Genomic DNA, 21,176 nt, shown 5'->3' on the forward strand with positions numbered 1-21,176 from the left:
TGACCTCTGAGCTAGCTGGCAAAACTAATTAAGTCTAACATAGTCAGTAGAGACCTAGATGGCCTCAGTCCTACGTCTACACTGCTGTTTATGTTATTCCAATGCGCAGAGCCTATTGGGAATATAGGAACTACACTACAATAGAATCATAATTCATGGGGGCAGTCGTTCTATGGGGGAGCAGACAAACTACCTGCCTATACTAGTATCCCATGTGCTGGAACAAGGGAGTCCAGAAGACCCTGGGGGAGCTGACACATACATAGTAACTACTTCCATAGATACAATTAAGACAGGGGCCATCAAAGAGCCGATAGATGTAAATGACTCCATTACTTTCTTGTCATGGAATATAGCAAGGCTATCCAAAAAAAATAAAGGAACCAGTGTTCATCCCCTATATAGAACAATTTACTATTATTTGCTTCCAAGAGCGCTGGAATAGGGAGGAGACTTATTTAAATAATTTTCGTACCTTTTTTTCACCTGCCAAGCTGTCAAAGAGGGGTAGAAATGCGGGGGTTTTATAAATTCATATATCAAACACTGAAAATGTTATGGTTAAAAAGAGTCTCTTAGGATCAGACTAATACCAAATCTTGATGTTAACGCTGGGAGGTAAACAAGCCATCACTTTGATTAATCTATATAATAATATTCCTAGGGATGATATGAATAAGACATTGGAGGGTCTTGTTCAAAGCCTGCAACACCTAGTGGAAAACTCCCAGGGGGGTGAATGTGTGGCTTTAATGGGGGACTTAAATTGCCATTTATGCACTCAAAGCAATCTAGGTGTTTGTGGGATGGTAAATTTGAAGGGCGATCCCTGTACTCACTTTGAACACTCAAGTACTGGGACCGCCTTTAATTCCCTGATTCACCTTTTGGACTTAGGTTTTGGAAACAAACTTTGCAGCCCGCAAGTCCCCTTCTTACCAACTTTTATTGGAAGGGGTTGCACCACAGTGATTGACTTTGCCCTGATCTCAAACAGTCACTCCTGTTATGTACTTAGTTGCTATACAGGAGAGACCGTATTAAGTGATCATTATCCAATTTGTCTTTCTATAGCGACCGCCCAGAAGAATAAAAAGCATCGCAATGTAGCTGGAAATATGTATAATTATGGGATAGCATTGGCCAGACAGAATGGGTATAATATAAAATGGAACAGAGTAGACCCTACAACGTTTATGGAATCTCTATTAAAGGAGCACCATAAGGATTTTATGATTTGCCTCTCAGAAACCAGTGATAGTCCACAAATAGTGGCAGCCTTCCAGAAGATTTCTAATGAAATCCATAAAGCACTAACGAGAACATCCAAGAAGGGCCCGAATAAAGAGGGGGAGGGATGGTTTGATATAGCATGTAGCAAAGCTCATGCAGTTTTAAAATCGACCCTCAAGAAAGAGCCCAAAAACATTGTTGAGATTAGACAGGCTAGAGCTAGATACTATTCCGCAATTAAAACCAGGAAAATTGAATTGAAACAGGACGCATAGAGAACATTACATCAAATGTGCATTCGGAGGGACACCGTTGGTTTTTGGAAGGCGGTGAATGCACTGTTCTTCATTGAAAGAATAATAGACTCGATGGAAGTAGCCATCAATGAAGTAACATGGGTAGACCATTTTACGGATTTATATAAAAAAGATGAGAGAGTGGAAGCTGCTTATAATGATATTCAGGAGAGGGAAGTGGCCAGCACACAAAACTTGTTCCCTTTGAGCATCAATTTCACTTTATCTGAAATTGAGCTAGCTATAGCAGAAAGTGCGGCAGGAAAAGCGGCTGGCTCAGATGGGGTGCCCGTAGATATTTATAAACATGATGCAAATTTATGGGCACCTCTCTTAACAAATGTTCTGAATCGCAGCAATAAAATAGGCTTCATTAGCACCTGGCAAGAGGCGGTAGTGGTTCCAATTATTTAAAAAGGGGGACCGAAACGACCCAAAGTGCTATAGGCCAATTTCTCTTCTAGACACTCTCATGAAAGTGGCAGGGCAAGCTTTACTGAATAGGCTACAATTATGGGTGGACCAGACAGGAATCCTCTCTAAATTTCAGTACGGTTTTAAGGCAGGCTTAGGAACTGTTGAACAAGGTTTAAATTTGGCTATCCTTGTAGGGAAATAGGTGGTGGCAAAAGAAGGTAATCTCTTTTTATCAATCGTCGACTTGAGCTCGGCACTTAATTGCCTGAGTCATGAGATTTTATGGGATACATTGTCGCAACTTGGCATTGAATCAACTTTGCTGAACTTCATTAAAGAATTATATTGGTGGGCGGGGGCCAAAGTACGCTTTGGTAACAGGGGAGAATGCACATCTGTTTTTCCTATTAGGAAAGGAGTTCGGCAGGGTTTCATTCTTGCGCCTTTTTTATTTAGTCTTTATGTTAACAGTGCGGCTAATCATTTAACAATGGTTAAAACGGATTTCCCCCAAATCAAAGGCACCCCAGATCCCATTTTACTATATGCCGATGATGCGGTAATTATGTCAAGAACTCAGGGGTGGGCCTCCAGAATGCACTTTCCACCTTTGCAGAATACATGGGAGCTAGAGGACTGAAAATTAATACTGACAAAACTTTTAATATGTGTTGTACTGTAAAGAAAAATGTGTCTGGCGACACATTTTTAGAAAAGTCTAAGATAGAATCATCGGATACATTTTCTTATCTAGGAATAGTTTTTAAAAAAAAGAAACATGGTCATCGGCAGCCGACGCGAGGAAACTAGCTTTTTCTCGCGCTATCGGAGCAGTTAAAAAATTTGCTAATAAATTGGGGGGTCGTCCGGTACACATTCTGGTTGACATTTACAAGTCGAAATGTGTTTCCACCGTAACCTATGGTGCGGGGATATGGGGAATTGTTGATACTAGAGACATCCAAATCTGTGAAAATGCCTTCCTTCGATTTCTGTTAGCAGTTCCAAATTCAACATCAAGCTATGTATGTCATAAGGAACTAGGCCTGACTTATGTGACCAACCTAATTAAAGTAAGCCCAGTTTTACTCTGGCACAAAGTCTGGAAATCCGAAGAAACTGGTCTTAATAGAGAGATCGTACAGGACTGTTTGAACCTTCAGGGCGGGCATAAAATCAAATGGTTTGCTTATATGAAGTCATTTCTAGAAGCGATTGGACATCTTGAATACTTCGTTTCCCCTAGTACTCTAAGTTCAATTTCTAGAAAAAAGTTGAAAGAGATGTGTTTGGAATTATTAGAACCAAAACAGTGGCAGATAGATGGGAAATCTCTGCACCAATTAATGGTGCAGGGATGTGGTCTACAAAAATATCTAATTCTGGTGCAGAGCAGCTTTTCTAGGATGCTCTTAACACATTTTAGAGGGGAGAGTTTTTTAGACTGGTAACCTTTCCAGAAATAAATTTATGGTCAAAAGACTTACCACCGTGCCCATGTGATGATATTTCACAACAATCTACAATACATTGCGTGTTGTTCTGTAAATTTTACTCTTTCGCTCGGAAAAAATATTTAATGTTTTTATTGAAAAAATGGGTGCTGAGACAGTGTAGACCAGCTTTCCTGAAACTCCAGATGTTGGAAGATGAAATGTCTATGTACTTTACGTGTAATTTTTTGAAAAAATGTGATTAGGCAATCAATGTACTGACCCCCAATGTATTTATTGTCTCTGCTATGTACCTTTGTATAGTAAAACGATTTGTAATCTATTATAATGTATTTTTTTAATGTCTGTTGTATTTGCTTTTATGATTTTTAATATGGAAAATCGAATAAAGCTATCTTTGACTTGACTTGAAAATATTTTGCAGAATTCAAGCCACAAAGTATAGAACTTTATGAATACTAACATTGTGGATACGTATTATCCAAGAAAGATTTCTAATTTAGAAAGGATGTGTCTGTATGAAATACTTCAACTTGTTTACACCGAAATATTGTTAGTGAAAATATAGAAGAAGTACAATTTGCTGATGATGGATGTGATGGATGTTTGGTCAGACATAACGAAGGAAATGTAATCAACCACTGAAAGTTAAGTTGCAAACTCCCGTCAAAAGAGAGTTTTTCTATGAAGCCCTGTTGCCCGCAGTTAAACACACTATTGAGTGCTCTGTGTTTCAACTGTATTTTCAAATATTGAGTGATGAAATTGAACAAAAAGAAACAATTGCTGCTGAAATAGCTAGAAAGAGTTCTATGGGCAGTCAAAGTTCAGCACCTATAAAGATCACTCAGACAGACAATCAATGAAGCTGCAATAGCTATGAATTCGGAAGAGGGTGCAATGCAGAAAGTAAGGCAGGAAGTTGCGGCTGTAGAAAAACTAATACAGCAATTGAAAACAGATCAGAAGGAATCTTTTTTAAACATAAAAGGTAAAGTAGAACATGGATTTCTGCTTGAAAAAAAGAGTGTGCATATTCTACATATAAACTAGTTATATTGTAAAATAGTGGTCAAGCTGTACCTGGATAATGTTTCTTTATTAAAGTACTGACAAGATAGCTATCGAAGTTAACAGATTCTAATTTGTTATTTGTAGTTATGGAACCAACAGGCTTAGCTGCACCTAATATTAAAGGAGTTACCCATTATCAATTATTAATGCTGCCTGTTGGACATGACTACAAAAATCAGAATACAAAAAATTATCTAATGATGCTTGTCATGGAGTGGCAAGAGTATTAAAGAAAATAAAGCTACTAGTTATTGGTGAAGTGAGCATGGTGCATAACCTGAAGCTAACTTTTAAACAATTAAGAATGCAGCAAATATTCAAAACTAACTATGACATTCTTTTTGGAGGAAAACACTTAATAGTCTTTGGAGACCTGCTACAACTAACTCCAGTGAAATGACAACCTGTACTCAAGAAACTACTACATAATGAAACAAGGAATTCACTAGGATGTATTGGAAATGTAAACATTGTAAACATTCAGGAAAATGTTCAATACAAAGCGTTAATCAAAAATATGCACCAAGCATCAGATATGCATCATGGAGATATACTAAAGGACATAAGAGTGGGAGTACGCACAAAAGATAGTGTAGTAAATTCAATGAACAAGTATTGCAAATGGAAAAGGAATAGATCATCAAAATTACAGCAAAGATAAAATGGAACATCAAGGCATTACAGTGCTACTAACAGAAAAACTGCAATCAAAATTGGAAATTTTAGAAAAGTCTGTGTCAAAAATGCAGGATTAGAAAACCGTTGTATCTGTACAACTTGTTGTGTAATCTTACATCATAATGTAAATGTTGGAGAAGGGCTAGTGAATGGCGCAGTGGGTAAAGTCATGAAATGTAGCCCTTAATCTGAAGCACAAAAGGTCCCTAACGAAACCAATAAAACCTGTACTTCAGGTGTACGAGGCTAAGGCTCTTAGCTCAGCACTGTATGGGGCAGAGTTGTGGGGGTATGAGAAACTGAAGCCCCTGATGACTTCCGAAAACAAGTTTTCCGAAGCATCACTGGACTTCCAGTGAGTACTCCCTTGCTCCCTTTGAGGTATGACCTGGGAAGGAAGTCCATTCAGGATCTAGCAAGGCTTCGCCCTGTCCTTTACTGGCGGAGGATCTGGACTACTCCAGAGCTTCTCCATTTTGCGACAGGCTTCCTGGACATTATTAAATCTGATGTCTTCCATAAAGTAAGGTGGCTGAACGAACTTATAGACACCTTGGTTGCCCTAGGCCTGCAAAACTTATGGGAAAACCCGGCGAATGCAGAATTTCCATCTAAAACAACTATCAAGGAAATTTACTGGGAAAAGGTGGCTCTCCGAGATTGGAATGATGTAGACTCCACTCCTATGGCTGGAAGATTCTTAGAGGCAAAACTTATCCCATGTTTAGAGCCCTATTGGGATGTAATTAACAAACCAGGGGACAGGAAGCTTTTTTCCAACTTAGAGCTGGTTCCCTCCTGCTTCCTCCAGCTCAGGAAGATTCAGAAAATAGCCCACTTCCTGACCTCTGAAGCCCTCACCTTGGCACTGCTGGCATTAGTCATCTCTCGGATCGACTACGCCAACGCTCTGTACGCTGGCATCCCACAATACCAAATTAACAGATTGCAGTTGATACAGAATCAGGCTGCTCGCCTGATCTACCATCAACCAAAACATCATCAGGTCCGCCCCCTCCTCAAAGCCCTTCACTGGCTCCCTGTTTCGGAGCGTTGCAAGTTCAAACTAGGCTGCCTGACTCACAAATCTTTGGCCGGCATCGGTCCCTCCTTTATCTCCTCTCTTCTGCACCCTTACGCTCCCTCCAGGCACCTCCATTCCTCTCATCATGCGCTCCTCCAGACACCTCGTTTCAGGCGCAAAAAACACGGAGGTCTCAGATTCTCCTTTTTGGCCCCCTCATTTTGGAACTCTCTTCCGCTGGAACTGAGACTCTCTCCTTCCTACTCTCACTTTAGGTCTCTCCTAAAAACTCACCTCTTCCGAGGCACCTACACATAAGCTCTCCTCCCCTCCCCTTTTTGCCTCTCACCGAATAAAGTGAATAGCGCCAAGAAACCGTCCGGTGAACGCCGCGCTTTATAAGTAATTTTTACATTACAAGGATCGTGCATGGTGAAGCACCTCACACCTCACTTTGAGAGGTCTGAAGAAACAACTGGGCCCAAACATAGTAGATTGCTCATTACTCAAAACCCGGCTGTCCCAGCCTTCTGCTCCCGCTGGTCGTTGGAGTATCAGCTGCCTTGATGCCTGACTGCGGGTTGCGGCATCGAGGCCCTGACCCTATGCTGGGGTTTGCTCTCGGGTGTTGCAGTGTAGGTGTGCACCCATTCCAAGGCTCCATCAGGGTAAAGCGGAGAGTCAGAAAGGAGCTAAGGTGTTATTGTTCATCAAGATAAAACGGAGCGTGCGTGATCCAGCCGGTGTTCTGTGTTACTGTAGCCAGCTGCTGTCTGTGCCCAAACATTGCAATTTTCTCATCACTCAGGACTAGGGCTGTCCAGCCTTTGCCTGAAGTTTTTACTAATGCAGTCGGACCTCTCAGTGACCGCTCCCACACGAGTTGGCCTCCCGAACTGAACCATGTGGAATCCAGCCGCCGCCACAGCAGACAAGTGCTAGACCTGTCACAGAAAGACAGCCTCCCCATCAATCATCCCAGCTGGACGCCCCCTCCCCTTGGAATGACCATCCTGTGGAGCATTCTAACAGATAAAGGAAGGAAGCAAAACGTGCTGGCCCACTACTGTTTTTCTACTAAGAGTCAGAGGCCATTCTCAAAGCTCTCAACCTGGTTTGAAGGCCTCACCACTCAAAATGGTGCCCATTCAGCACATCTGTAACTGACAAAAGAATGGCTCTACATTGATAGGAAAGAAGGACTATGGGAGTCTAACCACACCGTCAAAAGAAAGGCAGGGCTATTGTAGACTGCATCTATGGAGTAACCATCTCCTAATGTTGTCTCCTCCCTGGATCACCCCAGCCCAGATTCCTTTTCTAACACGCACAATCTGACTAATGCAATGTCTCACTTTTAAGTCCCAAACTACCTATACCACTTTTCATGGGAATAGACCCTATAAAGATGAACCTTAAGCAAATTATACTTTGTAATGATGGAAAGGACTTTACTCTGACTGAACTACAACCATTTTCTACACAATTACAGTAGACCTTCTTATAGCAGGCCTATGCAAATAATGACTTTTACTCTGACTGAACTACAACCATTTGCGACACAATTACAGTTGACCTTTGGATAGCAGTCCTAGGCAAATTTCATCTTCAAATTCAAAACTTCATGCATCTCTCACTATTTGCTTTACTTTCCACTTTGGCTTCAAATAATGCCAGTCCCAACGATAACCTGATGTCATAGGTGGGCCTTCATGCTTTTAAAATTCTCTAACCCACTAATCTATCGAAAAACGCTGCTAAGAACTTCAAACATAACCTACTCAAATAAAACCTCCAAATACTTATCTCTAAAGCATACTTTTGTACTTCAAAAGGTATTGTTGTAACAACCTAATCTTCTTCATTAACAAAAGAACCCAATTGAGAAGAGTCTTAACCTCCTTGCTCGAATCCAAACCTATAATGAAAACTCCTAACTGTTTCTGAATAACTAACACCATCAACAGGCTTCAAGACCAATCTCACAGTACCCCTCTACAACAATGGAAACATCCTTATTCAAGCATCTGACTATAGTCTTGATCTATTTGACAAAATCTTTATGAGTTGCAAAAATACATTTGATAGCTTTGTCTCAACTGCACCACCTAACCGAAGCCTCGCTTCTGCACCAATACCTCACTATAGTTCCTCGGCTTCCTCCTCTTTCCCCTCATTGGTACTGTCTCAGTTTAACCAGTCACCAGGAGGTGCCAATAATGAAGCTAGCATAGCTGATTCTAAGTTCTCTCTCGCAACCAAATATTGCATGACGACCAGCACGATGGTCTTGCCCTCTATTCACATGTCTCATCACACGTCACTGAAACATCTTTTGCTCCTCTCTCACCCTGAGACATACAAACTGCACTAATGTCCACCTGCGGCTACTTTGGTTTTGAAAACTCGAACAATGACAAAACAATCTGCAGACTCCGCACAATTTATCAACCCCTTTGTGACAGTCATCTTTTTATCGGACAAATAATGGAGATCATTTCATCTAACTTTGAACAATAACTTAATCATATCTTCCTTGGGGATTTCAGCTTACATTGGAACACAGATGACCCTCTGCTCTGTACTTACAAGGCTTTCCTCTCTGACCTAAACTTCACCTAGTCCTGTAACAAACTCACCCACAACAAGGGTGCAACCCTTGACTTAATCATTGCCAAAGACACTGTTATACAGCTAGTTGACAAATCACCACGTGACTGGTCAGACCATTACCTCATCTCCTATCTTATCTTGGAAAGGGTGCTGATAAGACAGGGTCCACCCCATAAAAGTAAATAATGGGTAAGAGATCTAAGGAACATTAATGTTAATGATCTCATCCACATTAACAATAACCTCCTCCGTAGGCCCCCTAACAAGACTAACCTTGATGACCTTACCGAACTTTACATCTAATCCATCACAAATTTATATGATGAAATCGCTCCACAAATGCCCAGAAGGATCCGAAGCAAACAATCCAATCCTCGGTTTAACGGCTCCCTCAGCAATGAAAGACGCAAACTAAGGTTGGCAGTGAGATCATGGAAAAACTCCCCCTTCTTATCGAGCAGTTGAGAAAGACAAGAAGTGCGTATCACAAGCACATCTGTTGTGCAAAAGCCAATCACTTTAAATCACAACTTGACAATGCCTAAACTAGATCAAAAAAACTTTTTGAAATCATCAAACAACAATCAAGCCACGCAACAACCAGCTCTCTTCACCTAATAACTCACTCCCCAGTGGTGAGGAGCTCTCTAAACACTTCAGAGGCAAAACTAGAAAAATTGAGCTAGAACTACAACTCACGTACCAAACATACATTTTCAAGACCAACCGACTCCCTCTCAATGTTTACACTTGCTAAAATCCCCTATCTTAGGATATATGGAGTACACTCCAAAAAATAATGTGTCGTGGGACTCCTCCTCACTACCAGATGATGATGAATTATTCAAATTTATAGGCACCCTGAAACCATTGAATCACTTCAATGATCCGCTGCTTGCCAAGTACGTCAAAGAGCTTAGATCCTCGGTGCTCCCACTCTGGTCTAAGATTGTCCATGCATCTATCATACAGGGCCTAATTCCTGACTGCCTCACAATAGGACAAGTAACCCTCATCCCAAAGAAGCCTAATGCAGCATTATTGGATCCTAGCAACTTGTTATTTCCATAAATACCTTGGTTTCCCCTTCGTAAGGGTGACTGCCCTTAGGAGCCCTGATGAAGATCTCCCTGAGAGAACGAAACACGTTGGTTGGAATCTAATTTCTTGAAACCTCTTAAGAAATGATCAATAAAGAATTTGGAAAATCTTACTTTCGCTTTCTGGACTTTGTCAATCTGCGCACACCCACTATTTTCTTTACAGGGATCTGCACCGCAGAGGCAGCACTGGACGGTTGATGTCTGGGCTTGTTGCGCAAGACTTTTGTAAATTTTGAAAGTGGTGTGAGGTGCAGAAACCTTAGTCAACCGTCTTTCCCTTTTTTGTTTTCCAAATGCTTCTAGTGGGCCTGCAGCACTGATTGTGCCACTCACATGAGTAGCCCTGCAAATATATCTCAGACCTGCCACTGCAGTGTCTGTGAGCAGTTTTAAACTGCCATATCAACCAGTTCAGTGCACTCACTTGCTAGTCTCTACCCTTTCCTTTCCTTACATATAAGGCACCTCTAAGGTAGGCCTAAGGTAGCCCCATGGGCAGAGTCTCGTGTATGTGAAAGGTAGGACATGTAATGGTGTATTTTACGTGTCCTAATAGTGAAATACTGTCAATTTTGTTTTTCACTATTGAAAGGCTATTTGTCCAATAGGCTAACATGAGAGTGGTTTTGTGACATCTTAAAAAGCATAACTTTTCATTGGGACAAGATAGTAAAAAAAAGGGCAGCGGTACTCTAACTGCAGCGTCCGATTCGGTATCAAACAGAGCACATACAAGTGCCTTACCACTCAGATACGTGGATACTGACGTATAACTGCTGGATATCAAGTGGTGTCTATCGTTTAACTCTTCAAGATACCTAACAACCGGGACGGAAGTACAACCGGTGGAGAGCATACAAAATTGTTGCAACAATCAGTGGATTTTCGCTGCCCACTTGGAGCCCTGACGAAGTTGAGGGTTTACCACCCTGACGAAACACGTGTTGGCTGGGCGTTGCAAAAATTAAAATTGAAGATCACAACAATCAAGATTGAATCAACAAGCTTTTCTGTCTCAGAATTGTGTATTTGAACTGTCAATATTATACAGCTTAAGCAATTGGTGTGTGCACAGATCCTATGTTTTCACTCACTTGCTAGTCTCTACCCTTTCCTTTCCTTACATGTAAGGCACCTCTAAGGTAGGCCTAAGGTAGCCCCATGGGCAGAGTCTCGTGTATGTGAAAGGTAGGACATGTAATGGTGTATTTTACGTGTCCTAATAGTGAAATACTGTCAATTTTGTTTTTCACTATTGAAAGGCTATTTGTCCAATAGGCTAACATGGGAGTGGTTTTGTAACATCTTAAAAAGCATACGTTTTCATTGGGACAAGATAGTAAAATGGAGTACAAGCTTTCAGAACTCAGAATTTAATAACACATATTTTTAGGAAGATGGCTTTTAAATTGTGTGTTTGAAAATGCCACTTTTAGAAAGTAGGCATGTTCTTATCTAACCATTCTATGTTCCTCTTCTGCTTTGTGTATTGACTGTCTGGTTTTGGAGTGACAGGAGCTGGGGATGTGCACTCACTGTAGACAGCCACAATAGGGGGTTGAGGTGTGTCCTGCATTTCTTGGTTGACTCACAGCTGAGCTGCATAGACCTGGGCTGCATTTAGAGTGGTGGGAGGAGTTTTACTTGCACCTGGATAGGCTGTCTCCTTTGGACAATGCTGTCTCCACCCCCTTTGGCCATGCTGCACCAAATTTGCCGGAACTGGTTTGGATAGGGCTCAGAGACTCTTGCCACAAAGAGAACAAAGACCAAATGGGGTATACATATTGGACCTTAAACCCCAGAGAATTAAATCAATCCTGGACTCAAGATGAACCTTTGCCAAGAAGATGAGCTGGAGAACAGTAAGGAAAAGTACTGCCCCTTTGCTGTGTGCGCTTTGCTGGGCTGGCCTGCAGTGACTGCTTTTGCTTAGGAAAGGACTTAGGGCCCGATGTAGGTCGGTCGGTAACGGCCGAAAATCGGTATTTTCGGCCGTTACTGACCGGAATTCAAGAATAGGCATGTAGGGGCACAATTTTACAGAATCAGTAAATTTACCGATTCAGTAAATTTACAGATTCTGTAAAATACCGAATCGGTATTTTTACCGATTTGGTAAATCTCAGATGTAGGTGGGACTCTTCTGAGTCCCAAAGGCCCTACAAAATCGGTATTTTACCACACAATCCTATTGTGTGGTAAAATACCAATTTCAGGTGTGCATGCACATGTGTGCATGCACACCTAGCCATGTGACAGACAGACATGCCCTTAGGGCATGTCTGTGTGCCACATGGCGCACATGCCTATTTGTGGGGTGCCAGAGGGTGTCAAAGTGACACCCCCTGCACCCTTGCAAAATTCGGTATTTACCGATTCTGTAAATACAGAATTGGTATTTCCCATTGATTCCTATGGGCTTCAAAGCCCATAGGAATCAATGGGAAATACCGATTCTGTATTTACAGAATTGGTAAATACCGATTGTTACAGATTCGGTATTTCCACATCTGGAAATACCTACATATCCACCCTTTAGATTTACCGATTTTTAATTACCGAATCGGTAAAATTTGGTAATTAAAAATTGGTAAATCTAATTTACCTACATCTGGCCCTAAGACTGGAACTTTTCTGTGCACCTGCTTGATGAACAATCGCCAAGGGCTTTTGTGTGATAGCCTCCTGTTCTGAAGTCTCAGGGACACAAAGCCTTAATCACTAGCTCCCCTGAACTCCACTATTGGGAGTGCAGACCTACCAGGAGGTGCCTGCTCTTGTTCTGGGCACCGGGAGGTTATTCCTGCTGTTGGGAGCTGGAGTAATCTTAAAGAAAGCAAGAAAAACAGCTCTGATGCAGTCAACGACGCCGGAAGTGCTGCCACGACCTGCACCAAAGCCCAGTGGCACCGCTTGTGAAGTATATGACACACTGACTCGCCTGCACCGTAGCTCAGACACCCTTCAACGCCTGCAGTTAGCAGCAATTCTGAAGCCATGCTTGCACCAATGCTGTCACCGCCAGCATCGGCATCCAGTTATCGCAGAGCAAATAAAGGATGAGGGTGACCTTACATACTCTTTGACTTTGCATCGTCTCACCGGACCCAACGCCTCACCGCCGATACCGCCAACTTCCCCTATCTTGGACTCGACACGTTGCCTCCTCGCAGACACAACACCTCGCCTCCCCCATGACAATCAGGGAACCTGCCTCGACCTTGGACCAACACCTCACATCCACGATGCTAAGCATCATCCATAGACTTCATTTCCAAGATACTGTTGTTTTGGGTTCTGTGTGACTGCTTACCCGATGCCGCTCACCTCGCGGTTGGCACCGTACTTTGGAGTAAGGCCTGCCACGACGTTGCAATGACCTCAGGTGTTGCTATTTGTTTCCTACAATCTTTCCTTGGGAAATGACAGATTTTAAGTGCTATTTTTATATATGTATGTTAGATTTTCATCATTTTGGTCTTGTTTGGTTTAGATAAAGATACTTTATTGTGCTAAATTGGTTTGGTGTCCATTTGTGATGTTTTCACTGTATGTTTTGAGTTCAAATCCTTTACATGTTGCCTTTGGGATAAGCTTGTCTGCTCCTGCCAAGCTACCAAGGGGGTGAGCAGGGGTTATCTAAAGTGTATATCCCCCTTACTCTGACTAGAAGCAAGGGCCCCTACTTATAAAAAGGTAGATATATTTGCCAAATAGAGACCCCCATTTCTAGCACATAAAGTTTATGCAAATATATCACCAGGAGCTACTGTGACTCCAGAAATTAAAAATCCATTCTAAATATATGGGATTCTTCTAGCTTTAAATGGCCCTCTCCCTTGAAATAACTCTTTGCTTTGAGAACACTTGAAATCAACAAGGGAAAATTGGCCTTCAAATCTGATCTAATCTCTAAGCAGCATTTTAGTAATCTTCTGACCCAATTAATCTATTTGTATTTCAATTTGAAATGTATGTAGAAAATGGTGAATATTTTGGGAAATGCATCAATTTCACAATTAGACTAAAAATGCAATCCATACAATCATATAATTCCTGAAAATGCATTTCCAAACTGTAGGATAAAGCTTTGTGCAGCTACCTGGATTATTTAAACATTGAGTGCTAATAATTATTGTATTGAACTCCAGGCATGGGTGATCACTTTTACTTTTTCACCCCTCCTCGATCTTCATGCAAGTTTGTGAGTGAGAAATGTATGTTTAGAAATGAAATACACAAGTTTATGGTTAATAGAGTATGTCAAGTGTAAGGGTCTGCTAGTAATAGTATTCTGTACAGAGAGGTGACTGATACTATTCTATTTTGTAGGAGTCTATGTCCATTATACAACAAGTTTTTGCTTTGTTACAGCTGCTAGACCTTACATTCTCCAATTATTAATGTTAATAAAAATTGACCAAACTACGTTTTGGTCTGCAGTGGTATTAAAATAATTTTTCCAATCTTCCACAAACTGGTCCATTTTTCAAACAGATTTCTTCCTGGAAAGTGTTGCTATCCCTCAATGCACAACATGAAATACAGTAGTCTCTGACTACCTTAGCTTTAAAATGAAGAAACAATATGAGACTTATACACCAAATAATCGGTCTCTGTGAAGTTAAGGGAGCTTTTATCCAAGGCACAAAAAAGGCTCTCATTACAAGAGTTGTAGGAGGCTCAAAGCAGTAGTAGTTCTTATGCTGTTTTCATTGCCGGTAGCTTTAACTACAACTTTGTCCCTCAGACACAAACTTAGGAATCAACGTTTCCGCACAGACGGCAAAATTTAAAGAAAATGTTTTTTATATTTTTTTTATTAGAGCAGAAATCAGAACAGCATTACAGAATAAATAGAAAGATTAAAGTAGAAGATACCAAATATTAAATCATGAAAAATACATTATACTGTGTAGTGAAAAAGACAAGGGTAAAACAGCAGTTCTAAAATATATGAATAGAATACAATATATAAAATATCTTAATCACTGGCCCACATTATACTGTATTTCCATAGTCTACCAAAAATATGTTTCCCATCATAACTCAATATTGTATTATTTCCAGCAATATGAAAGAAAAAAATGTCATTCCCCTGGCAGCAATAAGTAAAGTTTACTTACTAGTAACAACTAATACCTAATAAATATTCTAAAACCGATACAATAACTACTTCTCTCTGTCATATTAGTATCAATATTATTTAAAGTGCCTATAGAACTAGCAGAGATGTTTTAGTAAAGTGCAAAATGTTGAATCGCTAAAGAAACTACTATTCAATTGGTATATAATCATTTAAGTTATAAAATAGGAAGAGAAACTTGCCCAGATATCCCTAAATCTTACAATGGCTCCTACACGCTTGCTTGGCATAGGCCTCCTCAAATCTATAAGTCCTGCACATTTTATTAACTCAGTGTCAAATCGTTGGTTGTTTATTTGTTCTTGAGTTTTGCAAAATAAGTGACGTGCAACTGCTGTAGATATTACTATAAAATGCAGTTGATAATTTTTTTTAGACACTTTGCCTCCCATGACAAACCAAATAAAACCAGCATACAGGAGGGGACAATAGACAAACAGCGAATAATAGAAATAACATCGTCTTTCCAAAATTGCTGGAAATTAATACACTAAATAAATATATGTACCCAACCCCCTTCATCCTGCTTTTAACATCTTAAACATTGGTTCCGATTTGTGGAAACATCTTATGCAGTTTAATTGAAGTGTAATATGCCATCCACCTGAAAAGAAAATGATTTCTTATGAAATTAGTACCTCACAGTGCTTTATTACTTGTCTCTAAGCTGCTGCGTTTCTCTAGTGTTGATTTTACACCCTGTCTCAGGATTAATTTTTTGAAGCCATTCCATAATAATCTCTTCTCTATAAGCCTTCTGATGTAACAAAGGATACACATTCCAACACCCACCGTTTCGTTCGCCATCTGCCTAGTGATCTGGCGTGCAGTTTTGCTTAGCATACTATAATTGTTTTTTAAATAATTCACTTCCTTGTGGAAACGTATACAAAGGGTGGTGCTTTAGTTGCTGAATTGCAATTGTATTGTTTCCCATGTAATTAATCTATCATGATTGTAAAATTCCCCAACGATCGAAACCTAATTATTGCCATTGTTGATACAGTCCTCTGGACAGGATGAAACCTCCTGCTGAACAATCTTGAATAGGAGTATAAGCATGGTATGATAGAATATCTTGAGATTTAAAAAACAACTGTGTTCTCTCCGGTAACGCCAATAAAACCTTATATCTTGTCATTTTGGGAAGTTTTGCTGACCGAAAAAAAAAAGCTGGCAACTTAATAGCACTTCTTTCAACTTATGAATCAAAATTAAATTATCAAAGACTGAATTTATCTCTCCTAATTTTGATAATAAATTAATCAGAGAGCCCTGGTATTGTGTCACAAAATGTGGGACTGCCAATCCCCCACATGCAAAAACAGGAGAGAGTTTTCCTGAGTGGACCCAGAAAGGACTGGGAAATAGTAACACCAAAAGAGGGGGGTTTCCTTTCTGTGGTTATTCCATAATTATTATACAATATATCAACTCAATAGATTAAGACACCTGTTGTGAGACAGTTTTTAGTTGAATTACAATTTCCTCAAAAACACATATACCTTAAGACAAAAAGTTGTATCAAAAAAGTCACATTTATTAAAAAGAACACAAGCATTAATATTGAAGAGTTCAAACAATTTCACATAAACATTATTATGTCATAGAAACACATGTATATACTTTTCATCCAAATATTACAATATAAAAACATATAGAGACGAATAAAAAAACTTATGTGAAATTGTTTGAACTCTTCAATATTAATGCTTGTGTTCTTTTGAATAAATGTGACTTTTTTGATACAACTTTTTGTCTTAAGGTATATGTGTTTTTGAGGAAATTGTAATTCAACTAAAAACTGTCTCACAACAGGTGTCTTAATCTATTGAGTTGATATATTGTATAATAATTATGGAATAACCACAGAAAGGAAACCCCCCTCTTTTGGTGTTACTAATCCCCCACATGCTACATCGAATTTTAATGTGGCTAGTTTTACCCGAGGTTGTTTATTATTCCAGAAAAACGTCCGAGTCACTTTATCCATTTCTTTACAATAAGAACTAGGAATTCATATGGGGAGATTTATAAAAAGGAATACAAACAATGGGAGCACAGACATTTTGACCATCGCAATCCATCCTATAAGTGATAAATGCAAAAGAGTCCATACATCTGATCATTTTTTTACTTTCACAATCATATTTCCTTAGTTCAGTGAAAACAGTTCGGCATATTAATTTATGACAAAGATACCGAGATATCTAATTGGGTGTGATGATTGATGTTGTAAACGAACCGGGATCTCGGAAAACCCCAAGTTGAATATGAGGCTTTCCGATTTTTCTTGCTTCATTTTGTATCCCCCAACATGCCTACATTTCTGGATTTTGTCCAATGCACCCTGTATATTAGATCCCTGACTTAGAGATATAAAATTATGTCATCTGTGTATGATTTAATTTTTGCCACTAGGTGTTCAATAAAAAGGGAAAACAGAAAGGGGGACAGCGGGTATACCTGTTGAGTTCCGCGATTGATATTTACCATCCAGTTTCTGCCTCATTAATCATATTTTTGGCCTCCACCTGCTATATAATTCTTTCAAAATACATATCAACTGATTTGGAAAACCAAACCTATCCAAAATAAGAAATAAACCACAACAATCTACCAAGTCAAAAGCATCCATCCAAATAATTGCCTCTATGATCTTATTAGCTGAATAATAGCCAGTAGCTTGCATTAAAAAATATGTATTAATGGCCATTAACCCTCCAGGAAGAAAAACATTTTGATCTGTATGAACCACCTGATGGGCAAATGGAGTAACTCACATTGCCCAGATTTTCATAAATATTTTATAATCTGTGTTTAATAGACTCATTAAAACATTTGGGGATATCTATCTCATCTCTTTATTCAGTTAAACAGATTGGTTAAAAAAGGAAGTAATTCATCTTGAAACATTGTATACACTTCTACTGGGATCCCATCAGAGCCATTGGCCATGGCATTTGCATACTTTTCAATACTGCCAACATTTCTAATACTTCTATAGAACTAATAAGCATCTTAGAGTACTGCCGAGACAACTGAGGCAGGTCTGATAATACAAAATATGATTTCTATTCTGACTCTTCTATAACCTGGATTTCCATATATTATTTTTTTAAATGAGTGAGAAAGACAACTCTAGTCATGTGTTTATCTTCTTCTAATTGACCAGTAATTGGACTTTTAACTTGACTAATTATGTGTCCAGCTTTCTGACTCTTCACAGTCCAAGCCAAAAATCTACCAATATGCTGACTCTCTTCATAAAGTTTTTGTTGATGTGCTTTACTTCCCGAAATCTCTTCTAATTTAAAAAATCCTTACATTGTTCCTTAGCTTTTAATAGTACTTGCTCTTTTACCTTAAAAGTATGTTCCCCTGTCTTTATTAAGTTTACATCTTGTATGGCTTTATTTACAGTGGCCTGTAACCCCAGAATATTTTGCTTGCACTGTTCACTCAACCTAGATTTATAGGAAATAGTTTGTCCTCTGAAAGTAGCTTTAAATGCCCTCCAATCCATGGAGATTGGGGTAGTAGTTTCATTAAGTTGGAGAAACTCCTAATAAAAATTCTAGTTTCCCTCAACCAAGTAATATCTTCTAATAAAGATTAATGAAACTGCCACCTTCGTTTCTTTTTCTGGGGTAATCCCTAAGATTAGTGTAAAAGAAACTACAGAAGCAAGAAAAAGTCCAATTGAGATGCTGTTCTATATCTAGCAGTTTAACACGTGACTTAAAAGAAACCTGAATGCCCTTGCCTCCATGTATCTGTTAAATCTGTTTTCATATTTGTATTAGCTTTGCTGTTTAAGGCTTTAACTGTTGTTTGCTTTATTTGAAGTATCAAGTGTCACATTTTGAATACAATTTAAATCATCTCCGATAATTAGGATGCCTTCTGTATTCACAGCAGTTTCAATGCTAGGGTCTCATCATCTATAGGACCATAGTAGTTCAATAATTTTACTAGACGCAGGGTAAGATGGGACAAGTTGGTCACTCATCCAGACCAGGTCGCTGAGCTTTATGCTCGGCTTATTCCAGTTCTAGAAGTCGCAGAAGTATTAAAGGAACAACATCCAGGACAAGAAAGTTACCACAGGCTAGCAGAACTTAATAAGGTGTTATTAACTAGCCTGGCTGAAATCCTAAACCCTCCAGATCTCAGAAGGAACAGGGCAGGTAGTAAACCTACCTGGTATAATAGCACCTGTAGAGTGGCGAAAAGAGAACTCCTTCAGGCACTAAAACAAAATGATGATAGGGCACTCATAAAGATGAGGAGGATAACATATCGCCAGCTAATTCATCACGCTAAGATTGAGTGGGGGAATGACAACTGGGCAAATTTAGTATTAGCCCTTGCAGTAAAGAATGCCCGTAAGTTTTGGCAATTTACAACTACGGGCTTGGCTGAACCTGAGCAGGCAGTAAAACCCAACATTGCTGCAGAGATCTGGGAAGACCACTTTCACACACTATATCAGGGGGATAGCTCCATGAGGAATCTCCCCATATCTGGAACATAGCCTAACTATGCCCCAGTCACTGCTGCCCTTGAGATTACTGAAGGGGAGGTTATGGACTCTATTATCGGACCACCTGCTGGGAAAGCCCCGGGGCTGGACAAGGTCCCGGGTGACCTTTTTAAACACGAACCCATGGTATGGGCCCCTACGGGGCATGGCAGTCCCTAGTACTTGGCTGGGAGCAGAGATAGTCCCGATCTTTAAGAAGGGATCACCTCTGCTCCCAGCCAACTACAGGCCGATCAGCCTAATAGACATTTGACAGAAGCTTTTTGCTAGGCTGATTCTAGACCGCCTCGAGGCATGGATGGAGGAGTTTGAAGTCCTAAGTCCATCTCACGTTACAATAAGGGGGTTGAACCCATGCAGTCGCGGGGACCTGGGCGGTATATGGTACATGTAAGAAGAGGGTCCCCGCAAGGGAGGCGTGTAGTATGCAACACACACTAACAATACTTTAAACTAACAAACAGGGATTCAAAGGATTTAAAGGTATTGTCATTTATTTTCAACACCAAGTATTACCCACTACGGGATTACTTCACATTCAATAATAGCCCCAAACAGGGAATGGAAAGGAGGAGGGGAAGGGGTAGTGCTCGAAAGAGTGTAAGGTAAGAGAGGATAGGCACAGTCAAAAAATCATGTGATAGGTACAAATACTCCAAACAAAATCATAACAATTCAGATACACAAGCCGAAAATCAAGGCATCCATTGATAAACTGTTAGCTAATGACATTCAATGGTCACATAGTAAGATTAGAACTGTTAAGGGCATATGCCGGAAGTCCAAAGAGAAAGCCGTTGACATTTCGACCCCTATCTGCAGGCTACGTTAAGTCCTTTGGCGGGGTCTTCATCAGGACATATACAGGAAGGAGGTGAGGTGGGGCAATCCTATCTGAAAAGTTAAAAAGGGGGGGTCAGATATCTAAGGTGTAACAGTACATTACAGCCATCTCATTAGACAGTAATGAATTAATAATAATTACCATGGAGTCAAGGCCCAACTGAGCTCTAGACGTAGGAGTTGAGTGAACCACGCAAAAGTCGTAGTCGATCTCAGCGATATTGTTTCGCGAACTACAGAGGAGAAGGAGTGAAATATACACCCAGTTAAGTGGTTATTTGTCATCATTAATTGGCTACTTGATTAAAAACAGGGAAGCAAACTTACAAAAACTTCACCCATTCGGCCGAATGGTATGTTTAGTGCGGCCCACCAGTTGTCATTGGCCGTATAACGGTCTCTTTAAGAACGAGGGTGCAAATAAAGTGCATGGGCTGTGGAGTCAAAAGTCAAAAGGACTTAAGGGTCTATGCACTAATGGTTAGTTTACATTCAGTAATGGCCACCATCTGGCCTATAATCACATAAAAGGCTGAAAGGGCTAGCACCACATGTTTTACATAAAAGGACGACAACGGACAAAAGTCGGCTGTCTTTGGGTAGGGAACACAGTTACTTACATCACTCGGTGACCAAGGTGGTTCGAGGTACCGAGTCTTTGAGTGCTGGAGATCGCTGTGAATTGTAAAACAAAGGCTACGTTGTGGATTTTGCAAAATGTAAAAAATGTACACAAAAAGTGTGAA

The sequence above is a fragment of the Lissotriton vulgaris genome, chromosome 3_1 (genome assembly GCF_964263255.1).
Source record: "Lissotriton vulgaris chromosome 3_1, aLisVul1.2, whole genome shotgun sequence".
NCBI lineage: Eukaryota > Metazoa > Chordata > Amphibia > Caudata > Salamandridae > Lissotriton > Lissotriton vulgaris.